The sequence below is a fragment of the Nycticebus coucang genome, chromosome 5 (genome assembly GCF_027406575.1).
Source record: "Nycticebus coucang isolate mNycCou1 chromosome 5, mNycCou1.pri, whole genome shotgun sequence".
NCBI classification, from domain to species: Eukaryota; Metazoa; Chordata; class Mammalia; order Primates; family Lorisidae; genus Nycticebus; species Nycticebus coucang.
Genome location: NC_069784.1, coordinates 113110227 through 113136281, shown reverse-complemented (window position 1 = coordinate 113136281; position 26055 = coordinate 113110227). Strand labels below are relative to the sequence as shown.

General features: G+C 39.4%; 1 protein-coding gene across 3 annotated transcripts in view; it reads right to left on the bottom strand.

The window, feature by feature from the left end:
* Window positions 1–26055, bottom strand: part of PDE7B (phosphodiesterase 7B) — a 349619-nt gene that overhangs the window by 49855 nt on the left and 273709 nt on the right. The window lies entirely within an intron of this gene.

The window sequence follows — 26055 nt, the reverse complement described above, 5'->3', positions numbered from 1 at the left end:
TCACCCTCCCTCCACCCTAACCTCCCCCCTCCCTTTCCCCATATTCTTGTGCTATAGTTGGGTTATAGCCTTCATATGAAAGCCATAAATTAGCTTCAGAGTAGGGCTGAGTATATTGGATACCTTTTCTTCCATTCTTGAGATACTTTGCTAAGCAGAATATGTTCCAGCTCCATCCATGTAAACACGAAAGAGGTAAAGTCTCCATCTTTCTTTAAGGCTGCATAATATTCCATGGTATACATGTACCACCATTTGCTAGTCCATTCGTGGGTCGATGGGCACTTGGGCTTCTTCCATGACTTAACAATTATGAATTGGGCTGCAATAAACATTCTGGTACAGATGTCTTTGTTATATTGTGATTTTTGGTCTTCTGGGTATAAACCTAGTAAAGGAATTATAGGATCGAATGGCAGGTCTATTTTTAGATCTCTAAGTATTCTCCAAATATCCTTCCAAAAAGAACGTATTAGTGTGCATTCCCACCAGCAGTGTAGAAGTGTGCCCTTTTCTCCACATCCACGCCAACATCTCTGGTTTTGGGATTTTTGTTATGTGGGCTACTCTTACTGGGGTTAGGTGATATCTCAAAGTAGTTTTGATTTGCATTTCTCTGATGATTAAGGATGATGAGCTTTTTTTCTTTTTTTTTTTTTTTGATGAGCTTTTTCTCATGTGTCTGTAGATCGTGCGTCTGTCTTCTTTAGAGAAGTTTCTCTTCAAGTCCTTTGCCCACTCTGAGATGGGATCACTTGTTCTTTTCTTGCTAATATGTTTGAGTTCTCTGTGGATTCTGGTAATTAAACCTTTATCAGAGGTATAACCTGCAAATATTTTCTCCCATTCTGAGGGCTGTCTGCTTGCTTTACTTACTATGTTCTTGGCTGTGCAGAAGCTTTTTAGTTTGATCAGGTCCCAGTAGTGTATTTTTGATACTGCTTCAATTGCCTGGGGAGTCCTCCTCATAAAATATTCACCCAGGCCTATTCCTTCAAGAGTTTTCCTTGCACTTTCTTCAAGTATTTTTATAGTTTCATGTCTTAAGTTTAAATCTTTTATCCAGTGAGAGTCTATCTTAGTTAATGGTGAAAGGTGTGGGTCCAGTTTCAGTCTTTTACGGATCGCCAGCCAGTTCACCCAGCACCATTTGTTAAATAGGGAATCTTTTCCCCACTGAATGTTTTTAAGTGGCTTGTCAAAGATCAAATAACAGTAAGTAACTGGATTCTTCTCTTGGTTCTCTATTCTGTTCCAGACATCTACTTCTCTGTTTTTGTGCCAGTACCATGCTGTTTTGATCACTATCGATTTATAGTATAGTCTCAGGTCTGGTAGCATGATTCCTCATGCTGTGTTTTTATTGCTGAGTAATGTTTTGGCTATTCGAGTTTTTTTCTGATTCCATATAAAATGAAGTATTATTTTTTCAAGATCTTTAAAATATGACAATGGAGCTTTAATAGGAATTGCATTAAAATTATATATTGTTTTGGGTAGTATAGACATTTTAACAATGTTGATTCTCCCCAGGCATGAGCATGGTATGTTTTTCCATTTGTTAACATCTTCAGCTATTTCTTTTCTTAATGTTTCATAGTTTTTTTTTATAGAGATCTTTCATGTCCTTTGTTAAATAAACTCCCAAACATTTCATCTTCTTTGGCACTACTGCGCAAGGAATAGAGTCATTGACTGTTTTTTTGGCTTGGCTATTGTTGGTATATATAAAGGCTACAGAAGTATGGGTGTTGATTTTGTAGCCTGAGACATTGCTGTATTCCTTGATCACTTCTAAAAGTTTTGTAGTAGAATCCCTAGTGTTTTCCAGATATACAATCATGTCATCTGCAAAGAGTAAAAGTTTGATCTCTTCTGACCCTATGTGGATATCCTTGATCGCCTTTTCTTCCCTGATCGCAATGGCTAAAACTTCCATTACACTGTTAAAGAGCAATGGAGACAATGGGCAACCTTGCCTGGTTCCTGATCCAAGTGGAAATTATTTCAATTTAACTCTATTCAATACGATATTGGCTGTGGGTTTGCTGTAGATGGCCTCTATTAGTTTAAGAAATATCCCTTCTATACCAATTTACTTAAGTGTTCTGATCATGAAGGATGCTGGATATTGTCAAAAGCTTTTTCTGCATCAATTGAGAGAATCATTTGGTCTTTATTTTTTAGTTTGTTTATGTGCTGAATTACATTTCTAAATTTATGTACATCGAACCAGCCTTGAGAGCCTGGGATAAATTCCACTTGGTCATGGTGCATAATTTTTTTGATGTGCTGTTGGATTCTGTTTGTTAGGATCTTATTGAGTATTTTTGTATCAATATTCATTAGTGATTTTGGTCTATACTTTTCTTTTCTTGTTGGGTGTTTCCCTGGTTTAGGGATCAAGGTGATGTTTGCTTCGTAGAATGTGTCGGGTAGTATTCCTTCTTTTTCTATATTTTGGAAGAGGTTTAGTAATATAGGTACTAGTTCTTCTTTAAAGGTTTGGAGAATTCTGATGCAGAGCCATCTGGTCCTGGGCTTTTCCTTTCAGGGAGATTTTGTATAGTTGATGCTATTTCAGAACTTGATATAGGCCTGTTCAACATTTCCACTTCGTTTTGGCTAAGTCTTGGTAGGTGGCGTACTTCCAAGTATTGCTCGATTTTTTTCAGATTTTCATATTTCTGAGAGTAAATTTCTTGTAATATTCGTTAAGGATTTTTTGAATTTCTGAGGGGTCTGTTGTTATTTCATCTTTACCATTTCTGATTGATGAAATGAGAGATTTTACTCTTTTTTTCCTGGTTAGGTTGGCCAAAGGTTTATTTATTTTATTGATCTTTTCAAAAAAACAACTTTTGGATTTAGTGATCTGTGTATAATTCTTTTGTTTTCAATTTCATTTAATTCTGCTCTGATTTTGGTTATTTCTTTTCTTCTGCTGGGTTTGGGGTTGGAATGTTCTTCCTTCTCCAGTTGCTTGAGATGTCCCATTAAGTTATTAACTTCCGCTCTTTCCATTTTCTTGAGGAAAGCTTGCAGTGCTATAAATTTCCCTCTTAGGACTGCCTTTGCAGTATCCCAGAGGTTCTGATAGTTTTGTCTTCATTGTTGTTTTGTTCCAAAAATTTGTCTCATCTATAACCCATCTATCGTTAGCATAAGGTTATTTAATTTCCATGTTTTTGTATGGTTATGCAGATTCCTGTTGTTATTGAGTTCAACTTTTATTCCGTGATGGTCTGAGAAGATGCAAGGAATACTTTCTATTTTTTTAAATTTGCTGAGGTTAGATTTGTGGACTAGGATGTGGTCGATTTTGGAGTATGTTCTGTGGGCTGATGAGAAGAATGTGTATTCAGTTTTGTTGGGATGAAATGTTCTGTAGATGTCTGTTATGTCCAGATGTTGAATGGTTAAGTTTAAATCTAAAATTTCTTTCCTTAGCTTCTTTTTGGAGGATCTATCCAGAACTGCTAAAGGGTGTTAAAATCTCCAACTACCATGGAACTGGAGGAAATCAAGTTGTTCATGTCTGTTAGAGTTTCTCTTATAAATTGTGGTGCATTCTGGTTCGGTGCATAAATATTAATAATTGAAATCCCAACATATTGAGTATTACCTTTAACAAATAGAAAGTGTGCATCGTTATCCTCCTTATTTTGGTTGGTTTAAAGCCTATTGCATCTGCGAATAGGATTGCAACGTCTGCTTTTTTCTGCTTTCCATTTGCCTGGAGTATAGATGACCATCCCTTCACCTTGAGTCTATATTTGTCTTTTAATGTAAGGTGAGATTCTTGTATGCAGAAGGTATCTGGCTTAAGTTTTTGTATCCAGTCAGCCAACCTGTGCCTCTTTAGAGGACAATTTAAACCATTCACATTAATTGAGAATATTGATAAGCCTTTCAAGAGTCCGGTGGACATTTTTAATCCTTTTGCGACTGTGGATGTTGGTATTTGATCAAAATTTTCTGGTTATGTTTACTTTTGTGGTGGAGGATTATGCTGGTCTTGATGGAGGATAGGTCTGAGTATATCCTGGAGAGCTGGTTTAGTTATGGCAAATTTCTTCAACATGTGAATGTCATTAAAGTATTTAATTTCTCCATCATAAATGAAATTCAGTTTAGCTTGGTACAAGGTCCTGGGTTGAAGGTTATTTTGTTTTAGGAGATTAAAAGTCAATGACCATCCTCTTCTAGCTTGAAAGGTTTCAGCAGAGAGATCTGCAGTTATTCTAATATTCTTCCCCTTTTAGGTAATGGTTTTCTTTCGTCTGGCAGCTTTCAGAATTTTCTCTTTCATATTAACTTTAGTGAAATTGATTATGATGTGTCTGGGGGATGTCTTATTCAGGTTGCATCGTGCTGAAGTTCTGAAACTGATATCTGAATATCAGAATCTCTTGGCATGTCTGGAATGTTCTCTCTCATAATCTCATGGAGAAGAGACTCTGTGCCTTGTGAAGCCACTTCATCGCTTTCGGGATCCCTATAAGACAAATATTGTTTTCTTCAGATTATCCCAGAGCTCTCTGAGAGAGTGATCTGTTTTTGCCCTCCATTTCTCTTCCTCTTTGAGAGTTTGGGAGCATTTGAAAGCTTTGTCTTCAATGTCAAAAATCCTTTCTTCTGCTTGGTCCATTCTGTTAGTGAGGGATTCTACTGTGTTTCTCAGATCTTTGAGGGCTGCAACTTCTTGTCTCAATGTGTCGAAATCTTTGGTCATTTGGTCTTCAAATTCGTTGAATTCTTGAGACATCTTTTGGGTTAGTGCTTGGAATTCTAATTCGATCTTATTTGCTATCCAGATTCTGAATTTGATGTTTGACATCTCAGCTATTTGTTTGTGCATGGGATCTTGTGCTGTGTCTGCCTCATTGTTCCTTGGGGGAGTTAATCTACTCTGATTATTCATATTGCTCAAGTGTTTCCATTGATTTTGTCTCATGATTGTTTTTCACCATTGCCTCTGGCAGTCCTCAGAGTTGGGGAGGTGTTTCTCCAAGATTAGACCCCAGTGGCATCACTCCATTGCTGCTGGATCTTTGTAGGGAGTGACCCTGTGTAGCTCCTCTGGGGCTGCCCCAGCCAGGGAGTTCTGGTTGTGGAAGCAGCTCTGGAGTGTGACACACCCGGATCCAGTAACAGGGCGGGGGGTGGTGCACACGGTTCTGGGAGTGCCTGATGCCCAGTGACTTTGGCACAGAGGGCCCATGCTCCAGTAGTCTCTGGCCAGGAGCAGGGTTCTGTGCAGAGGCAGGGAGGGCTCCGGAGGGCACACGGCTACCAGAGTCTCTGGCCAGACGAGCGGGCCAGAGTGGAGGCAGGGAGGGTACAGGAGGGAGGACACAGGGTTGCATGGTTCCTGGAGTTCCCGGTTAGGTTGTGCAGAGGCCCAGTGGGCATGGATTGTGGGTCAAGGTGCAGCTCTTACTGGGGTCTGGGCAGGTGCTGATGGCACGTCATGGCACAGCTCTTCCAGAGGTCTGGCGGTCGCCGATCACGGGTCATTGCGCAACTCTTCCAGAGGTCCAGTCTTTGAACCCCTGGGAGCCAAGAAGCTGGAGGTTGTGACCAAACAGCACACAACTTCTTCTCAAACTGATTGTGAGTCAGCACTCATTGAACACTTCCTTAAATAACGTCTTATTAAGCCCTACTGACTTGCTCTGGTAATTATTGTATTGATAATTATTTTAATGAAAATCCTCGCTGAATTGGTGGCTATTTATAAGCTTTGTTTTTTCCTTTCTATAGGATTTTTAATACGTCTTGAACTTATTGAGAGTTATTGGTAAATGACTGATTATACCCAGAAAACATTTTATCAAATTTTGTAACCCCTGGTATCTAATACATAATCTTATATATAATGGAAACTCAAATGTGCTTTTTGAATAAAAGCCAATTTATAAAGTAGTAGTTGTAGAAAATGCTGAACCTTATATATACATATGTTATTTTTTGAAATAATTTTCCCACTAAACCCCACAAGGGACTTCCAGGGTCCAGGTCTTCCTGCTGTTGCCCTTTGCTTTTGTTGACATCGTTATAATACTCAATTGCGCCTGGTATAGTCACCAAGTTCACTCTTATTCACACATCTGACTTTCTTATTAGGCTGTAAGGTCTTGGAGACCAGATTCCTGTTAATTTTCTTTGAATTTCTATAATATCCTGCAAGCTATAGTTGTTTAATGCATGTTGATGAAATTAAATTACTTTCCTGATCTGTGGGCTCTAGTCTAAGTTCAAGAATGCTGAAACTTTGAGAAATCAGGATGAAACTCCAGTTTTCAATGTGCAGCGTTAAAAAAGATGAGAAAAAGCTGTGGTTTGACTTGTGCCCTGAAACACAAGTATCCGATTTGCAGCATAGAGCTGTCTCTCTTACTATGCATTCTACTACTTCAGGGTTCAGTACCCCTGCAAAGTTGGAAGGAGTTGTCTAGGATGACAATTTTCTTTTTTTTTTAATTAAAAATATTTTAGAAGTACAAATGGTTTGTTACATGGATACTTTGTATAATGCGTAAGTTGGGGCTGTTAGTGTGCCCACCAGAATAGTGTTCATTGTGCCTGATAGATAAGTTTTTACCCCACCCTCTTCTTGGATTCCAATGGCCTTTACTTCTCTTTGGGCCCAGTTGTATCAATCATTTTGTTCCTAATTAACAGTGAGTACATGTGGTGTTTGTTTCTCCATTCCTGAGATACTTTGCTTAGGATAATGATCTCTGGTTCCATCCAAGTTGCTGCAAAAGACATGATTTTATTTCTTTTTATGACTGAATAGTTCTCCATGGTGTGTGTGTGTGTGTGTGTGTACAACATTTTAATACACTTGTGAATTGTTGGGCACTTAGGTTGATTCCACATTTTTGCAATTGTGAATTGTGCTGCAATAAACATTTGCATGCAGATGTCTTTTTGATAAAATGATTTCTCCTTTGGGTAGGTACCCAGTAGGGTGATTGCTGATCAAATGGTTGGTCTTATTTCATTTCTTTGAGCAATCACCATAGAGGTTGTACTAATTTTCCATAGAGGTTGTACTAATTTGCAGTCCCATCAGCAGTGTATAAGCATTTTTTTCTCTCTGCACTCATGCCAGCATCTATTGTTTTTTGACTTTCTATTTATTACCATTCTGACAGGTGGTGTCTTATTATGGTTTTAATTTACATCTCCCTGACAATTATTGATGTTAAGCATTTTTAATGTGCTTATTGACCTATATTCATATGCTTCATATGCTTACTTGTCTATCTTCTTTTGAAAAGCGTCTGACAATATCTTTTGCCTACTTTTAAATGTTTATTTATTTATTTATTTTTGCCTGTTGATTTGTTTGTAGATTCTGGGCACTAGTCCTTTATCACATGTATAGTTTGAAAATATTTTCTCCCATTCTGTAGGTTGTTTATTTACTCTGTTTGTTATTTTCTTTGCTGTGCAGAAGCTTTGAATTAAATTAAATCCTATTTATTTATTTCTTTTGTTACTATATTTACTTCTGGGGTCTTAGTCATAAATTCCTTGCCTATACTGAGTTTTGCCTATTTTTTTCTTCTAAAATTTTTATGGTTTCATGCCTTACATTTAAGTCTTTTATCCATCTTGGATAAATTTTTGCATATGGTTAGAGGTGGGGCCCTGTTTCATTCTTCTGTATGTGGCTATCCAATTTTCTCAGGATCATTTTTTGATAAAATTTCCTTTCCCCAGTGTATATTGTTGTCTGCTTTGTTGAAATCAGTTGTAGATAGATGGTTTTATTTCTGGATTTTCTATTCTGTTCCCTTGGTTTATATGGCTACTTTTATACCAATACCATGCTGTTTTGGTTACTATGGCCTTGTAATAAAGTTCAAAGTCAGGTGATATAATGCCTCCAGATTTTTATTTATTTATTTATTGCTTAAGATTGCTTTGGCTTTTTAGTCTCTTTTTGTGTTTCCAAATAAAGATGGAATTTTATTTTTTTAGATCTGTGAAGTACAATGCTACTATTTTGTTGGGGATGTGTCGAATCGGTAAATCACTTTGGAAAATGTGGAATTTTTATTGCTTTTGATCCTACCAATCCATGAAGATAAGATGCTTTTCCATGTGTTGGTGTCATCTGTGCTTTCTTTCATCAGTGTTTAATAGTTCTCCTTGTAGAGACTTTTTACCTCTTTGGTTGAGTATATCCCCAGGTATTTTATTTTCTTGGTAGCTATTGTGAACAGTATTGAGTTCTTGATTTGACTCTCAGCTTGACTGTTATTAGTATATAGAAATGCTACTGAGCTGGACAGATCATTGAAGCAGACAATTAATAAAGAAGCGTTAGACTTAAATGAGACTCTAGAACAGTGGTTCTCAACCTTCCTAATGCCTCCTAATGCTGTGACCCTTTAGTGCAGTTCCTCATGTTGTGGTGACCCCCAACCATAAAATTATTTTCATTGCTACTTCATAACTGTAATTTTGCTACTGTTATGAATAGTAATGTAAATATCTGATATGCTGGATGTATTTTCATTGTTACAAAGGGGTCACAAACCACAGGTTGAGAACTGCTGCTCTACAACAAATGGACCTAACAGATATTTACAGAGTATATTACCCCTAAACTACTGAATATATAGCACATGGGACATTCTCCAAGATTGATCATATATTAAGCCACAAAACAAGTCTCAGCAAATTCAAAAAAATCAAAACCATACCATATATCTTCTCAGACCACAATGGAATAAAACTAGAAATTAATTCTAAGAGAAACACTCAAATCTACACGAAGTCATGGAAAGTGAACAACCTGCTACTGAATGATTGTTGGGTCAATGATGAAATTAAGGTGGAAATTGAAAGGATGAGTTTTCTTGAAAGCATACGTGAGGATTTTAAGATTGAATCAATCCAATCTAAGATAAAATTGCCTTGGAAGTAACTCTTAAGTAGACTACTTTAAGAAATGAAAAAAAAAATTACTTAATGAGGTTGTGTGTAGAAAACAGTATTTATGGATATTCAGAACTTACAGTGTGGACTTTGACGAGGTGCTAAAAATGTCAGTCTCTGAATGAGACTAAGTGCTCATTTCAACTTTGATTCTTTTTCATGTCCTGAAAATTTCATAACTTAGACTTGGCTGTAATGACTTCAGTATTCAAATAACCCCTTTCACAGTTTAGCATCTCTAAACATTAAAGTTTCCATTTATTCATAAACAGAACCAGCTGCCAAAAAACCTTTTAAAATAAAATACGATGCCTCCTCCAGCCCTTCAGAAATCATCAGTGGTCATAAATGACCTTATTTATTTCTTCCTGTGTGTATTCCCAGCCGTCAGAAAATAGTGGGTAGAAACTGATGACAACCAAATACATTATTTGGGCCCTAACAAATAATGTGTGAAGATTTTCTCACATGGGTGGACCCTATTTTTAAGACAAAATCATTACAAATGACTTAGAAAGCCTGAGCAATTCGATTGAGATAAAATACAAATTAAATTTCTTCACATCCAGCGCATTTGCTAGGCTCAGTCTTTAACAGAAAAGTAAGAAAATCAGTTGTGAATATTAATGAACATACAAATAAAATACACACAACATAACATCAAAAACAATAACAAAAAAGACCAAAAAGAGAATAAAAAAGAAAAAGAAAAGAGATACAAACCAAAATAAAACACACCATCACCTTAAAATTTAACTTGCAGTTGGGAAATCAACTTGAGTTTAAAGGAGTTGAAAAGTTATTTTAAGTTCTTCAAACTCAGGTCTTGAATAGAATGTGTTAAAACTCTATGTCATTAGCTCTCCTGTGTATGAAAAATACTCACGACTCCTTGATGGCTGTCACTAGAAGAAGAGCTTTGTTTTAACACTGCCATAGAGTGGGAGGAGGAGGGGGAGGAAGAGGAAAGTCTTTAAGGCAGGATAAAATTGTTTCTCTAAATCTACTTTTTAAGATGCTTATTTTTTTTCAATTGCCACTTTTCCTTTATGTTCTTGACAGCAAAGAGAAAACCAACCTGGCTGATGTGAGTCATGGAATAGAATGAGCTCCTCCAGTTGACTGTTTCCACACCTGACCCATTGCTGGTGGGACACCACTCGGAATGTATACAAGGGGGTCAAATGCTCGTCTTCCTCAACCACACAACACACCAATTTTTGGCAAAATCTGGTGTTTTTAGTCAGCTGTTTTGCCTACTATGAAATCCATTCCAACTGATGGATTATAAATCTCTAACTTCTGGGGTTCAGAGATGGTTGGAGAACTATGGTTTCCTTTTTGTAAGAAGAGAAAATGGGGATTTAAAAGTAAGCTCTTGGCCAAGGCGCAGTGGCTTACATCTAGAATCCTAGCACTTTGGGAGACCAGGCCAGGAAGACTACATGAAGTCAGGAGTTTGAGACCATCCTGAGCAAAAGCAAGACCCCGTCTCTACAGAAAAAAAAAAAAAAAAAAAGAAAAAGAAAAATTAGCTGGGCATCATGATGTGTGCATGTAGTCCCAGCTACAAGCTACTTGGGAGGCTGAGGCAGGAAGATCACTTGAGCCCAGGAGTTGAGGTTGTAGTGAGCTATGATCTTGCCACTGTCCTCATGTCCAGACAGCATGGGGAGACCCTGTATCTTAAAAAAAAAAAGTAATTTCTTAAGGCTTCTCTGGGCAATAGAAAGGTTTTGCAAAGTCCCAGTTTGAATGAAATTTAAATTAATTAGTAAGAAGCAGATCGAATGTCCTTAGTCCTAAAGGAGTAATACGTGCCAGGTACAATGTGGTTTTATTGAACCCTCTGCTTCTCAGAGTTTGAAATGTTTAGCAAATCTGGAGTTTTGAGGGTAATGGTTTGTGGTGAGCAAATTGAGGTGACCAAACTTTCAGTTGCTTCTAAATCTCCAGAGGTTAAAAACTGCTGCATTAACTCTCTAGTTCTCAGCATATATTTAAAGTAAGTGTGGCCTTTGATTTGGAGATATGTGTTTGGACTATAAAATTTCAGCACATGGATTGCAGATGTGTGCTGCACCATACAACTGTTTCTTCCATTGCACTGTCTTGGCTAGTTCGCTCCCCACCCCCAGATACTGGACTAACCCTCTGAGCATCTGTCACCATGCCCTCCAATCTATCTCACCTACCACTGACAACCTTATCCCTCAGGCCCCAGCCCCACCAGGTCAGCCCTCTGCTCCAAATTCTTCCATGGCTCCCTATTGTCTACTTAAGTTTATATTATTCACTCTGGCATTCATGGCCCTCCACAGTATGACACGAATTTATTTTTCCATTTTATCTGCCATAAGACCCCCACAGATAAGTAGGTCTCTGCTCTTGCTGCTTCTATTCTAGATCCCCCTGCACTATGGTTTTCTGCTTCTATTCAGATTCCCACATTCTTTTCCAACTGAATCCTATCCCCACCTGCTGAAATGCCATCCACACTTCAGCATCCCACCTGAGGCGTTTCTGGGTCAGACGCACTCAGATGATCCTGTGGGGTCTCCTACTGACGTGCGGGTGGCACGGTGGTGACTCAGCCCTCCTACTACACAGCAGATACTGCCACCCGCTGTAAGCTCTCTTAGGGCAGGACCAGGTTTTGTCTATTATGGTGCCTGGATGGCTAGGTGTTTATTGAAAGAAGAAATGAAAGAATGAGATAATTATTGATTGAGGTTAAGCTATTTTCACTATCTACTGTGGCACACTACTTGGTACTCCCATGTTGAGTGGAATTAATTGTCCAAAGCAGGCAAGATTCATTCTTTTAACATAACAGACAACAGGGATGAACCCCAGAAGAACTTGAACGTCTATTGCTTTTCTGAATTCGTTGGATTGTCTGAAATGATTGTAAGTGCATCTTTAGAATAGTGGTAGGTTAGTACTAACTTTACCCATTTGTAAAGGCCTGGATGGAAACTTTTATCTCCAAAATAAAAAAGAACTTTCTACTTTGGGAAGGAAATGCATTGTCAGCTAATTTCTTTTTCTTCCTAGGTTACAAGGCTTCTTAAATTATACTTTGTCAGACTGACTCCTCTGATTTAATTAAGTGGGCTTTACATATGGTTGGGGTATAATTCTTTAAACGTAAGCAAATGTAAGTATCCATCCTTAGTTCAGCAGACAACTTGAGGTATTTTACTTGTTCACTGAGACTTGTGTCCTATGGCCCATGGCGTTATATGGATCCCAGTGGCACCATGAGCATAATCACGTACCCTGGAGGAGTAGTCATAGGTGTGACTCTAAGTATAGGACACTCTTAAGGAACCAGATCTCATTAGGACATTAACAGGCCAGGGAAAGCTACGTATTTTCACACTGAACCAGATCAGAGAGAAGAAAGAACTATTTTAAATGACTACTCCACCAGCATGAGTACCTGAACTGTTCCCAAAGACATAACTGATGTACTTAATCTAGAACAAACACAGCATGAATTCCATCCATGGAAAGAGCAAGACTTGGGGCTGGGGATGATGGAACTAAGACATGCTGAGCACCTATCAGGCGTTTACTGTTATCATTCCATTTAACTTTCATAAAAGTAGGTGTTGTGAAGTTGATATTGATAGGTACATCTTTACAGATGGATAAATGGGTTTGGAAAGTTTAGTAATTTAGCCAAAGTCACACAAGGGACTGGATAAATAGCTGAGCAGGGCCTGGCACCAGCTCTGTCAATCTTGAAACTGACTCTATGCTCATTATTATCTTTCACTCTTCATAGGAAAGAGCAAAGAGTTGGAGACACGTGGCATATAGCACAGGACCCTATTTTCTTTGGGGTACAGTGATGTGTCAGTTCTCAAGGGACTTCAAATTTCCTTCCTTTATAAAAATGTAGTAAAGTTACCAGACTCATAAAAGCAGAAAGTAGCATGCCAGGGACTAGGGGAAGTCGAAATGAGAAATTTCTGTTTGATGGTATAGAGTTTCAGCCATGCAAGATGTAAAAGCTCCCAAGGTCTGTTGTACAAGACCGTACTTAACGGTTAACAAGATTGTACTGTACACTTAAAGTCTGGTTAAAGGGCACATCTCATGTTATGGGTTATTTACTGTAATAAGAAAATATAGCAAAATGAAAACAGTGAAAGAAAATTTTAATATAGTTTATGAATACAAATGTTTGTAAATCATTAGAAATTTAGAGGCTAAAGATCAAAATGGGCATCACTGAACAGGCAGAGTGAAAGGTTATTGTAATGCTAACATTGAAAGACAATTCATAAAATAACTAGAAAACAATCAGAGAAATAACTTCATAGCAAAATTTGGAAGTGATTTGACATATGTAACTTTCCTGTTTCACTCAATGTGCAAATGAGGTATTAGGAAACGAATAATAAATCACTTGTGGGTTTTAAAATTGAAAACACATGTCTTACTGACACTGACTTAATGTGATTTGATTATTATGTTACTACACCAAGAAATTCACAGACATCGGTTGGTGCCTCTAGCTTTGGAAAAGACAAACATTTTTTTTGTGTGTACATAGAGCCGAGTGGCAGCTTGTGGGGAAGGGAGGAGTGGGAGGTACTTGGGCAAACAGGCTGCTCAAAATAAAGCTCTGACGGGATGCTGGGCTGTGCCCAGGCCTGGGGTTTAACCCTTCAGGGCCAAGACTGGCAGTCACTGGAAATTTTACCTGAAGGGACACCTGCTGACTGAGACACAGTCTCAGAGCATAATCTTCGTTGTTCAACAATCCCATGGGCATTTTCTTCTTTTTTCCCTTACTTCCTCTTACTTTCCCTCTAGAAAACACATGAAAGTTACATGTGTTTTCTAAATATTTCTAAATACCTTTGGAATGTCACATGAACTTTTAAGCCGGAATGGCTATGGCTCTGTAATAAATATAGGGTGTACATAAAGTTCATGTGCAATTTACTCTGTTAAACTATTTTAAATTGCACACGAACTTTATGTCCACCCTGTATCTAATATTCTTTGGTAGTTGTTAATGAATGAAATGGAAGCATTTGAGGACAGCGAGGTGACCATCCTGGCAGTTCACTGGACGCTGAGGAGGCGCCTCTGACAAATACCCACTGAGCAGCCACTTGGCACAGGTGCTCTGGAAGTCGAATATACAGAGTGGTTGGGGCAGTGTTTTTGCCCTCAGCTATCTACAGGAAGGTGGTAGGGTGGGCTCTTTATCCCCTTCATTACTTTTGCTTTGACTTTAGCCATGACAGCGAAGGGAGATTTTAGTATAAAGATGCCTAGAAATTACAATATTATATAAGGCAAAAAATATGAACAAGAGACAGGTTATATACAACAAGTGGGCACTCCACACTCAAGAACATGAGGGTGCACTTTGCTCCTCGCCCCATGTTTAGTCAGAAGCCTGTCTTTCCACATGGGACAGAAGCAGGACAGTGCCTGGCATGTATGTTGCAGTGCTGCAAGGTGGACAGGGTGAGAGGAAGGAGGAAGGGAGATCAAAGAGAAGGGGCCTTCAAGCCCCCCTGGGAAACATCTCTTGAGAATTGCCATCCATGGGGTTGTGTTCCTTCTAGGAATGGGCCAGGTCCTGCACGCCTTTCCGATGAGAGAAAGCATCGTGGCAGCGATAGAGTGGCTGGTCAGAAATAAATTCCTATTCTTGGAACTATAGATACCACAGGGCCCTAAAAACAAGCCCACTTACGCACAAGAATGTGCACATAGTCTGTGGGCCCCAGAGCAGCTCCCCAGTAGGGCTGGCAATGCAGATGGCAAGAAGGGAAGGTGGGAAGTGAGCCAATGCACTGAGAAGGACGCAAGTTTCTGTGCTGTAGCTTCTTGGCCTTCTCTTATCCTCGCCCTGCATTGCTCAGAAGGAAGAGTTTAATCTCTGTGTCTGAAGGAAGAGGCGGAGACACAGCAGTTCCAGAATAAATCCAGCTAAGGACTTGCAGAATGGCCAAAGAGAAGAACTGTCCTCAGTTGTCTCAACAGCTCACCCTCCTCTTCTCGAAGCTCACCCTCTCCTTCTCAGGACATTCACCCAGGGGTTACTTTGGTTTGAACACGGGGCTGGAGGCTGTCAAAGCAAAGGTGAGGAAGACACAGCCTCTCCCCTTGGGTGTTTGCCATCAGGATTGGGGGACTCACTTCTCGTCCTCCATGGCAGTGACAACTAGAAACAGCAGCCCTGGGGGCAAATGTCTGCATTGTCCTGGGACTTACGGCTGTGTTTCTCAAAGGCAGGTAGGGTGGCTGGATAACTAAGCAGTGGCCCGTTGGGGCTGGGACCTCCAGGAGGTCATCTTCTGCTGTCCCGTGGTGTTTGTCCCATCTCCACATAGGTGAGCCTCAGCATGGTCCTAACGCTGTTCATACAGGCTCTGCCACATGGGACCTTCTAGCTAGATAAAGCCCATAGACCGTGATGAGATATGAAAAAAAATGTAAGGAAAGGGTACTTGGCCTACAAGGAGGTTCAAGTTTGGGTTCTTCTACTCAGCAGTCTTTTAGGTAAAAGGATTGAGGCCAGGCGTGGTGGCACATGCCTATAATCCTAAGGCTTTGGGAGGCGGAGGCAGGTGGATTGTTTGAGCTTGGGAGTTTGAGATCAGCCTGTCTCTAGTAAAACAAACAAACAAAAAATTAGATGGGTGTTGTGGCAGGCACCTGTAATCCCAGCTACTTGGGAGGCGGAGGCATGAGGATCTCTTGAGCCCAAGCATTTGAGGTTGCTGTGAGCTATGATGATGCCACAGCACCCTACCCAGGGCAACAAAGTGAGACTGTCTCGAAAAAAGAAAAAAAAGGATTAAGGTTAACCCATATTTTAGTGCATACTCACTAAAGATTCCTGGAGTGTGTTAAGGATAGCTCTAGTTAGAGTACAAATCTGGAAATAATTTATTAATGAATCGATGAATTCCTGAGTTTGAGTTAGTGTGCAATTAGCCAGGCAATGCCGGGATGGGATGGGACAGGAGGAACAGTCTAAAGCTTGGGGCTCTATCTCAGAAGGGAAGTGACGGGAAGGCTTGGCTTTGGGGAGAGATGGAAAGTGGTGAAGGGACGGAGGAAAAAGAAGGTGGTTGGGTGGAAAGTCTTCTCTGTCCTTGCCAGCATGGCTGGTGTTCTGTGTGGGGCTTCCGAAGCAATCCCTACCCCGGTTTATATTCAGCCACGCAGTAATTCATGCATATCATGATTGTTATTTTGCTTGTCATTTTCACCACCAAACTATTAGTTCCTTGAGGGCAGAGGCATGCCTTATTTATCTTTTAGTCCCCAGCACTCACTAGATAAGTAAAGAAGCTGTGAAAATCAAAGAAAAACTTCTCGACTTGGTAATTTTGCCCAGAGCCCCCAGTTCTCACAACAAAATAACCTGAAGCTAATTAATAGCTGTCATTATCCCAGGGTTCTAAGCAGAGAAACAGAGTATCAAAAGGTTAAGAAATTCAGTAAGATACTGGTAACAAGTAGAAGAGCAAGCATTAAAACAGTTCCCACGCCTTTCATTAACTGATAATGTTTCATTGCCACATGCAATAGAATTAATTAAAAAAAAAACCCCTCAGGTTCTACCTGGAACTTAGTCTAGTGTTTAGAGCTTTCCATCTTTGCAAACAAAGCCCTGTGGTTTATTTTTGATTTTCAGCTTTCTGATAATAAGGGGGATGATGTCAAAGCATCACTCTGGTAACTTGTTCAGGGCGTATTTGATTCACACACAGGTGCTAACCAGGCTTTCCAAATGAGTGGGAATGAGTCTTTTTCTCAAAGTACCAGGCCTCAGCTCCTGGTAAAAAGCGACGTCTGCCTGGAGTTTTCAGTGTCCTGGAGAACAGCCCTCTCAGTAATGACTAGTAGCAGTCTGCCCTCTTGATGACCCGGCTGGGTTGACAGATTTCACACTAAGAATGAAGAGTGAGGAGTGTGCTGTTTGGAGACCATCCAGAATCATTCTTCAAAGTGTCAGAAGGATCACAACACAGCACCAAGTTCAGAAGTTCAGTTAAGTTTAAGGTCCTTCACCCTGGCAAGTTTGCATTAATGTTTTTTTTTCAGTGTCCTGCACTTGCAAATTTGAGAAACCCACTCAATATTAAGCCAACAATCTGCTTTTAAAGCTGTGTTGTCTAAATTTGCAGTTTTGAGAGGCTTAAGTATCTGATTTTCAGTAAGCAAATTTCTAGTTATATTGAATTTCAGATTCTTTTAGGAGCCCCAACTCTGAAATATTTTTCTTAAGAGCAACCGAATTTTCTGACATTTGCTTTGAGAATACTTATTCTTTACCAATTTTAAGCCAAAAGAGAACCTTGACAGTTAATAAAAAACCATAAACAAAAACTTTGGTAACAATAATAAAACAGAACATTATTGCAGTAGTGTTGGAAGCCCTAACACTTGTCTTTTGTGTTTAAGACACTTTAGAACTAAAAAGCTCTCATGGATAAATAAGAAGCCCAAGGTGTCTTCACAGCTACCTATTATATGGCAATGAATAGCTATGACAACAAAGAAATCCAAGAGTGCTACTGGAATTTATAAGTTCAATGTGGGAGGCATTACTCCCTAGGGGGCATTCGGGAAATGTTGAAGGGCATTTCTGATTATCAAAATGATGAAAATGGCCAGAATGGGATTTATCAGAAAGGAGCCAGGGATGTGAGAAGTTCCTAAGGGAACGGACCTGTTCCACACAACCAAGAATTATCCTGCATCGCTTCCAAGTTTTCAAGGACTGTGAAAAGGAGCATTCTTGCAGGTGAAAAGTCTGAACCTGGAACCTCACTCCATTTCTCTGTTTTACATATAAACACAAAGTTTTCTTTTGTACAAGTATCCTCTTTTCAGGAATGCAACTAGTATGCCAATTAAGGGAGAAATGTAGTTTGGGAAGAGGTGGGGGCAGGAGGAACCAGGGGGCTCAGCACCTTCCCAGGAGTTGATGTCCATCTTAGGAAATGACCAGCGTAATACCTCTGTGTCAATCTGCATTCGTATCGCCACATTCACAGGAATTCCGCACGTGGGTACAATATAAAACTATATCATTATGCTTTCTAGGGTGGATATGCCCAAGCATTTACATATTGAAAATGTATTATTTAGGGAGGCACCTGTAGCCCAGTGGGTAGGGCGCCAGCCACATACACTGAGGGTGGCGGGTTCGAACGTGGCCTGGGTCAGCTAAAAAACAACAATGGTAACTGCAACAAAAAAAATAGCCAGGCGTATGGCGGGCGCCTGTAGTCCCAGCTACTTGGGAGGCTGAGGCAAGAGAATCGCTTAAGTCCAAGAGTTTGAGGTTGCTATGACCTGTGACACCACAGTACTCTACCCAGGGTGACAGCTTGAGACTGTCTCAAAAAAAAAAAAAAAAAAGGAAGAAAGAAAGAAAGAAAATATAGTATTTAAGACATAAATTGCCTTTCTTGTATTTCTGGTTTATAATATAGGTAGGGTCTTTTTTTTTTTTTTTGAGACAGAGTCTCAAGCTGTCGCCCTTGGTACAGTGCCGTGGCATCACAGCTCGCAGCAACCTCAAACTCTTGGGCCTAAGTCTCCCAAGTAGCTGGGACTCTAGGTGCCTAACACAACGCCTGGCTAATTTTTTTTGTTTGTTTTTGCCATTGTTGTTTAGCAGGCCCGGGCTGTGTTTGAACCTGCCAGCCTCAGTGTATGTGCCTGGTGCCCTACCCACTGAGCTGCGGGGCCCTATAGGTAGTGTCTTATGCTGTTTTTTTTTTTTTGAAATTACACGAATAAGTAGGCTATAGATTTCCTTTCAAGAAGAAAAGGGGACATGGTAAATGTGTTATAAAAAGGAGGCATTGGGTGTGAGAGGGTAAAAACTTAACTGGGAAGGATGATGAAGCAAGGGACCCCATCGGAAGCACAGGGAGACCTTTACAGGAAGAGCACAGTATTTGCTGAGTCTCCTGGCTCTAAGCAGGAGTGAAGGTCAAGAGTTTTTCAACTTCAGTCATCCACTTGCTTTACTATGATTTTTAGCACATGTGCCTCCACCACTGTTTACTTAATCTCTTTCTTTAAGTCAAATAAATTCACTTGAACTTATGTGTATCTTACGTATATTTGGTACCGAAAGAAAACAGATTTGATGTGCTAATTACATTTTACTCAGTATACATTAAAATAAACATGCAATGATTAAAGTAAAAGAAAAAAGTTTGTTTCTATAACAAAAAGGGCACCTGTGTACCCTTCGGTATTCATGTCACACTTGGGGAATGGTGTTCGGAGGGATTAAATGTTTGGAAAATACCATTTAAGGAACGAAGGATGATCTAGTCATACTCGGTAATTTTATTTGTTCAGGAAGGGCATATTCTCTTTTGACTAAGATATATCCTCAATATTGTATTTTAAATATTTGTTTTATCACAAATACAAATAATTTAAAACTATAATAGAATGGAATGCATGTAGTATTTTACATATGACACATATTAATAATCTTCACAAAGATATTTTTTATTAAACTCTTCTTTGGAAAAGGTATAATAGGGTAACCTTCTCAGCCACTGTTGTCAGCATGCTATGGTTAGTTTAACTTTGGAAATAATAGAATATGCCATACATAGCGACAAGTCTTTCTGAGGAAGTACTTTAAATAATATTTTTATTCATTAAAAAAAACTTGTCAAGCCCCTACTCTGTGCAAAACATTGTTCTGGGCAGTAGGAGATAGCAGTGAAGAAAATGAAGTCCCTTTTCTTGGGGATATTTTAATAATATGAAAACAAAGCCAAATTGATTTCTATCCTACGAGGGAATAGATGAGAATATAGTATTGGAGTTCATACTGATTAAATGTCTGAAGCTTGGCACATAGGGTATAGGCTGCGGAACATTGTCATTTGGCATTTAATTTTATACAGCAATGTGATTTTGATGTTCTTTTGTTTGCATGGCTTTTCTAGAAATATACTATTTTGTATGTGCTTTGCTCATATTTCTCAGTCTTATTTTTGATTGCACTCCACAATTAGAGTGGAAATAAAAAATTTCTTAATTCTTTAACTCAAGTTTTCATTTTTCATATATAATTTAAATTGTCCTTAATTGACCTTTGAGTCACACTTTCCTATTATTCATGTTATTAATATCACTCCTATCTCTTAATTATGATTTAAAGGATGTAAGCATTCATTTTGTTAATCGTCTCTATTTAAGACACTTAAAAAAAATATACCAAAGGGTGACTTAAGGGTGGTGAGAGCTATTCAATAGAGAGTTCAAAAATACTCTAAGAGAATAATTCTTGTCATAAGACTATGGTGACACATCTTATTAACTTCTAGATAGTGGGTGTTTCTTATGCAGCTTTTAATGTTAGATGAAATTCATCTATTGTATTATTCTGTTAGTCATGTCCAACAACTGAAATAAAAGCCCACATATTTAGATTATTTTCAAAATCTCGGGTGACACCACTGGCCTTTATTGGTTCAGCAAATGGAAATTTTAATAATTGGAAAGATCAGAAAGCTGAACTCTTCACAGATAGGATTTTGAAGTTCCAGTTAATAATTGCTGTTGAAGCCTTTGCCGGGTGTGTAGTTTGCGAATGTTTTCTCTCAGTCTGTATGTTGTCTATTTATTCTGCTATTTCCTTTGCTGTGCAGAAATATTTTGGTTTAATTAAGCCCCATTGATTTATTTTTGTTGTTACCATATTTTCTTTTGGGGTATTAGTCATAAATTCTTTGCCTAGCCTAGTGTTCAGAAGTGTTTTTCCTACATTTTCTTCTAAACCTTTTATGGTTTTCAGGTTTTACATTTAAGTCTTTAACACGTTTTGATTTAATTTTTGTATATGGTTAGAGAGATCCAGTTTCATTCTTCTGCACGTGGTTATCAGACTTCCAAAGAAACAGATCAACAAGAAAAAACCAAATAACTCTATCAAAAAGTGAGCAGAAGACATCAACTAACAGTCTTTTCAAAAGAAGATGTATAAATGGGCAACAAACGTATAAAAAAGTGCTCAAATCACTCATCATCAGGGAAATGCAGATTAAAACTATAACGAGATACCACCATACCCTTGTGAGAATGCCATTATTAAGAAGTCAAAAAATAAGAGGTGTTGGTGCAGACGCAGTGCAGAGGGAATCCTAAACTGTTGGTGGGAATGCAAATTAGTACAACTTCTATGGGAAACAGAATGGAGATTTCTCAAAGAACTGGAAGTAGACCTACTATTCAATCCAGCAATCCCACTCCTGGATATTTACCCAGGAAAATAAATCATTATATGAAAAACATTCCTGGCTTGGTGCACATAGCACAGTGGTTACAGCGTCAGCCACATACACCGAAGTTGGCAGGTTCAAACCCGGTGCAGGCCAGCTAACCAACAATGACAACGGCAACAAAAAAATAGCCAGATGTTGCTGCAGGCGCCTGTAGTCCCAGCTACTTGGGAGGCTGAGGCAAGAGAATCGCTTGAGCCTAAGAGTTTGAGGTTGCTGTGAGCTGTGATGCCATAGCACTCTACCAAGGGTGACAAAGTGAGACTCTGTCTCAAAAAAAAAAAAAAAAAAATATATATATATATATATATACATTCCTGCATCTGAATGTTTATTGTAACACAATGCACAATTGCAAGGATATGGAATCAATACATATCATGGAATACTACTCAGACACACAAAAAAGAATGAAATAATGTCCTTTGCGGTGGAGAAACAAGGTCTCACTTATAACTGGGAGCTAAACAAGGTCTCACTTATAACTGGCACCTTATCACCACAAGGTCTCACTTATAACTGGGAGCTAAATGATGGGTATATGTGGTCGTAAAGTGGTATAATGAACATCACAAACTAAGAAAAGGGGCAGGGTTGAAGGATCAGAAATTACTTACTGGCTACAATGTACACTAGTCTCATGAGGGGTTCACTAAAAGCCATGACTTCACCATTATATGGTTCATCTATGTAATAAAACACATCTCTGGCTCCCCTAAATCTATTGAAATAAAAAAAATAAAGTGCTTCCTTGTTCTTGAAAAAAAAATCGCTGCTTAAAATAATTGATGTTGAAGCATTCTGAGATTCTGAGAAGTCATGAGTCACCGAGGAAAAACTAAGTTACAGCCCAAATAACTTTTGTGCTAGGAGTTTTGGGTTATGCTAAGAGTCTTTCAAAACAGGTTATTCTTGTTTGGCAGTTCTCAATGAGGAGGGCAGTTGACTGACTCCAGCTTACTTGTCTTTTAATGTATTAAGCAACCTTCAGCTTTGAAGACATTTCCCTCTTAGATATTACGATCTATTTGCCCATGAAAAAAATTTTTTAAATCTGAATATTAAGATAAATATTTTGGCAGTGGTATGAAGAATAATGTGACATTTTGGAGACTTAATGTTGCCTCTTAAAGTAAAATTATTGCTATAATCAAAAAGGATAAATGTGATAGAGAAAACGCTCTAAGAAAAGAGATCTTTTAAAGGAAAAAAAGCTTTGCTTCCTTTCCACTGCAGGAGCTAAGCAATTAGAATAGTGCCTGACATCTAATAGGTGTTCAGCACATGTCTATTCAGTAAATAAATGAAGGAAGAAGAATATTCCAGCACTTTGGTGTGTCTGGGGGCCTGCCCAAGAAGCACGCCTCACAGTAGGGAGGCTGACAGAGGGGTGCTGAATATGAGCTCCAGGGTCCACCGTGCATGACTGTACCCCATATGGCTATGTGTTAATTGAGGATAATAATTTACAGAACGTATCACACTGTCCAGAGGGATGATTAAAGTCATACATACACAGGGCTCAGCACAGGGAAGACTTATGATAGATATCAGCTAATTTTAGAGTTATAATACATTAGTATAACTATAGATTGCATATTGATATTGGATTGAGATCCTGGACTTTTTAAACAATAATTTTGAAATAGTAATAGAATTGAATATTGGTTTTTATAAAGCGTATTGCTAAAGCAATGTTTATCTTAGAACCGAAGTTTGGGCTGATGGTGTTGAAGAGAGAGTGCATTTTCATTGTGCACCCAGGAATAACTGGTCCTTTCTTGTATAACTCAGTTTTAATATTAAGCAGAAACAACCACTTGCTGTGCAAGATGCAAGGGAAAGAAAATGCATTTTTATTTACTCTAAGCCTTCAGTGATTCTCCATTTTTACAAAACAGGTTAAATTACGAACTGGCATTCAAGATGATCCCTGGCTTGGTTCTGAACAATCCTCATTATTTAGCAATAGTTTCAACCTAATTTTACATCAATTCTGGTTACTTTCCCTTCAACCATGAAATTTCCTCCCCTCAACACTACATATTTATTCTAGGAGCTGAAGGCACTTCCTCTTTGAATGAATCCAGAGTTTTCTCATTCCAGGTCTTTACTTGGGATGCACTTGTAAAAACCTCCACTTATAAAAAAAGACAATCATCATCCAACTGCCAATACCAACCTCTCTGTGCGGCCCTTCACTAGACTGAGTCCAGGGCTGTCTCCATTAGAGCCTCTTGGGCACCCACCAATTTACCTGGTGTTTAAGTGAGCTGTGTATCAGCCCTTTCCCCAACCATTTTGTTCATTTTTTATTTCCTATAGCTTTTATCCTGGTGTGCAGTAGTTGCTCACTTATTGTGAATTTTGAAATCTAGTTTAGGTCTTTAAAACAAAATATTACATTTTAGGTTTTTGAAGGAGAAGAAATTTTGGATAGATTTTTAGCTTTTTTTTTCTTTTCTTTTTTTTTATTGTTGGGGATTCATTGAGGGTACAATAAGCCAGGTTACACTGATTGTAATTGTTAGGTAAAGTCCCTCTTGCAATCATGTCTTGCCCTCATAAAGTGTGACACACACTAAGGCCCCACCCCCCTCCCTCCGTCCCTCTTTCTGCCCCCCCAATAACCTTAATTGTCATTAATTGTCGTCATATCAAAATTGAGTACATAGGATTCATGCTTCTCCATTCTTGTGATGCTTTACTAAGAATAATGTCTTTCACTTCCATCCAGGTTAATACGAAGGATGTAAAGTCTCCATCTTTTTTAATGGCTGAATAGTATTCCATGGTATACATATACCAGAGCTTGTTAATCCATTCCTGGGTTGGTGGGCATTTAGGCTGTTTCCACATTTTGGCGATTGTAAATTGAGCTGCAATAAACAGTCTAGTACAAGTGTCCTTATGATAAAAGGATTTTTTTCCTTCTGGGTAGATGCCCAGTAATGGGATTGCGGGATCAAATGGGAGGTCTAGCTTGAGTGCTTTGAGGTTTCTCCATACTCCCTTCCAGAAAGGTTGTACTAGTTTGCAGTCCCACCGGCAGTGTAAAAGTGTTCCCTTCTCTCCACATCCACGCCAGCATCTGCAGTTTTGAGATTGTGTGATGTGGGCCATTCTCACTGGGGTTAGATGATATCTCAGGGTTGTTTTGATTTGCATTTCTCTAATATATAGAGATGATGAACATTTTTTCATGTGTTTGTTAGCCATTCGTCTGTCGTCTTTAGAGAAAGTTCTATTCATGTCTCTTGCCCATTGATATATGGGATTGTTGGCTTTTTTCATGTGGATTAATTTGAGTTCTCTATAGATGCTAGTTATCAAGCTTTTGTCTGATTGAAAATATGCAAATATCCTTTCCGTGTAGGTTGTCTCTTTGCTTTGGTTATTGTCTCCTTAGCTTTTTTTTCTTTTCCAGGAATTGTCTCCAAAAGAGAAAATTAATCTAATGTGGGCACAAAAATCAATGAACAAGGAAAGAAGAAGAAAGGAGATGGGGAGTTCTTCCTCACTCAGCAAGGATTGTCAGAACATGGTGGGTGGGAGAGAAGAGGCGACACTGGGTTTCCCGTCTATTCTAGGTCAGTGCGTTTTTACTTGCTTAGTTTCCCGGCATTAGAATGGTCAGATCCAGAGGCACTGGGGGCAGGAGGCCAAGGTGGGAGCATCTCCCACTCCCTGCCGAGAAGGAACTAGCTGCAGCCACAACTGTCTTCATGTGATGAATTACCAGCTGCGGATGGTTGTACAGTGAGGTGGGGGCAAAGACCCTGGGGGACAGGTACACCGTGCTGTCGCTGCTGGACGTTCCTTCTAGATTAGATTACCCACAGAGCACAGCCAGCACATGAAGGAAAGGGATGCAGCGCGAGGTCGTCACTCTTCTTGCCTCATCTTTCCTACTGCTGGGGAAGATGTGGACGTGGGGGCAGGGCAGGAAGCACGGCGGGCTTACCTTCCCCGGCCCACACTACGACAAAAAGCGGAAGGCAGTGGCAGAGACTCAGGGTGGAGCCAGGCCACCACGTTGCCGATGCGATTTCCCTTTTCATGGTGCCATAGCTGTGATACTCTGACGACTCTGCGTGGCCAGGGCGAGCACAGAACTCTCTCTCTGGGCGGTGCAGATAAACAGTGCCCCCCACGCATGAGCACCGCGCTCCAGCGGCCCCTGCGCTGCCCTGTCTCTGCTACTCTCCAGCAGGCTTGCTGCTTCGTGGAGAAACTGTTACAGACGTCATTAGATGGGAAATTCCTTGCCTTTCGGTTCCCAGACTTACCAAACTTCCTACGCTGCATCCCTCCTTTCCTTCTTCCCAACTGTTCTGTTGGGAGAGTTGCCTCCTTTCCTCAGACCATCCACCATCCTGTCTTCCTAGAATACTTTATTCTCAGTTATGACTTTTCTTGCCCATTTATTCCACGGTTCTTTCTCAGCTACGGCCTTCTCACTATGATTTCAGCAGGCCTGCAAGTCTTGCAGAAAATAAAACAAAACAATCTATCCTACTCCCACGTTTCTAGCTATCTCTCTCTCTCTGTCTCTCCCACCTTATTTCCAACTACACAGAAAGTGATGGGTCTGGCTTTGGAAAGTGACGCACAGGGAGCTGAAACAATATTTGCTGTAAGAATGGAGAACTGAAAGGGCGAACAAACCATTCTCTTCTTCAAAGTCCGGGGCTTGATGTTACGTGTATCATACATGGTTCTATATATGGTCATAGAGAAGTGGGATACTAACAACTGTCACAATAAAAGCCTGTGTTTACTG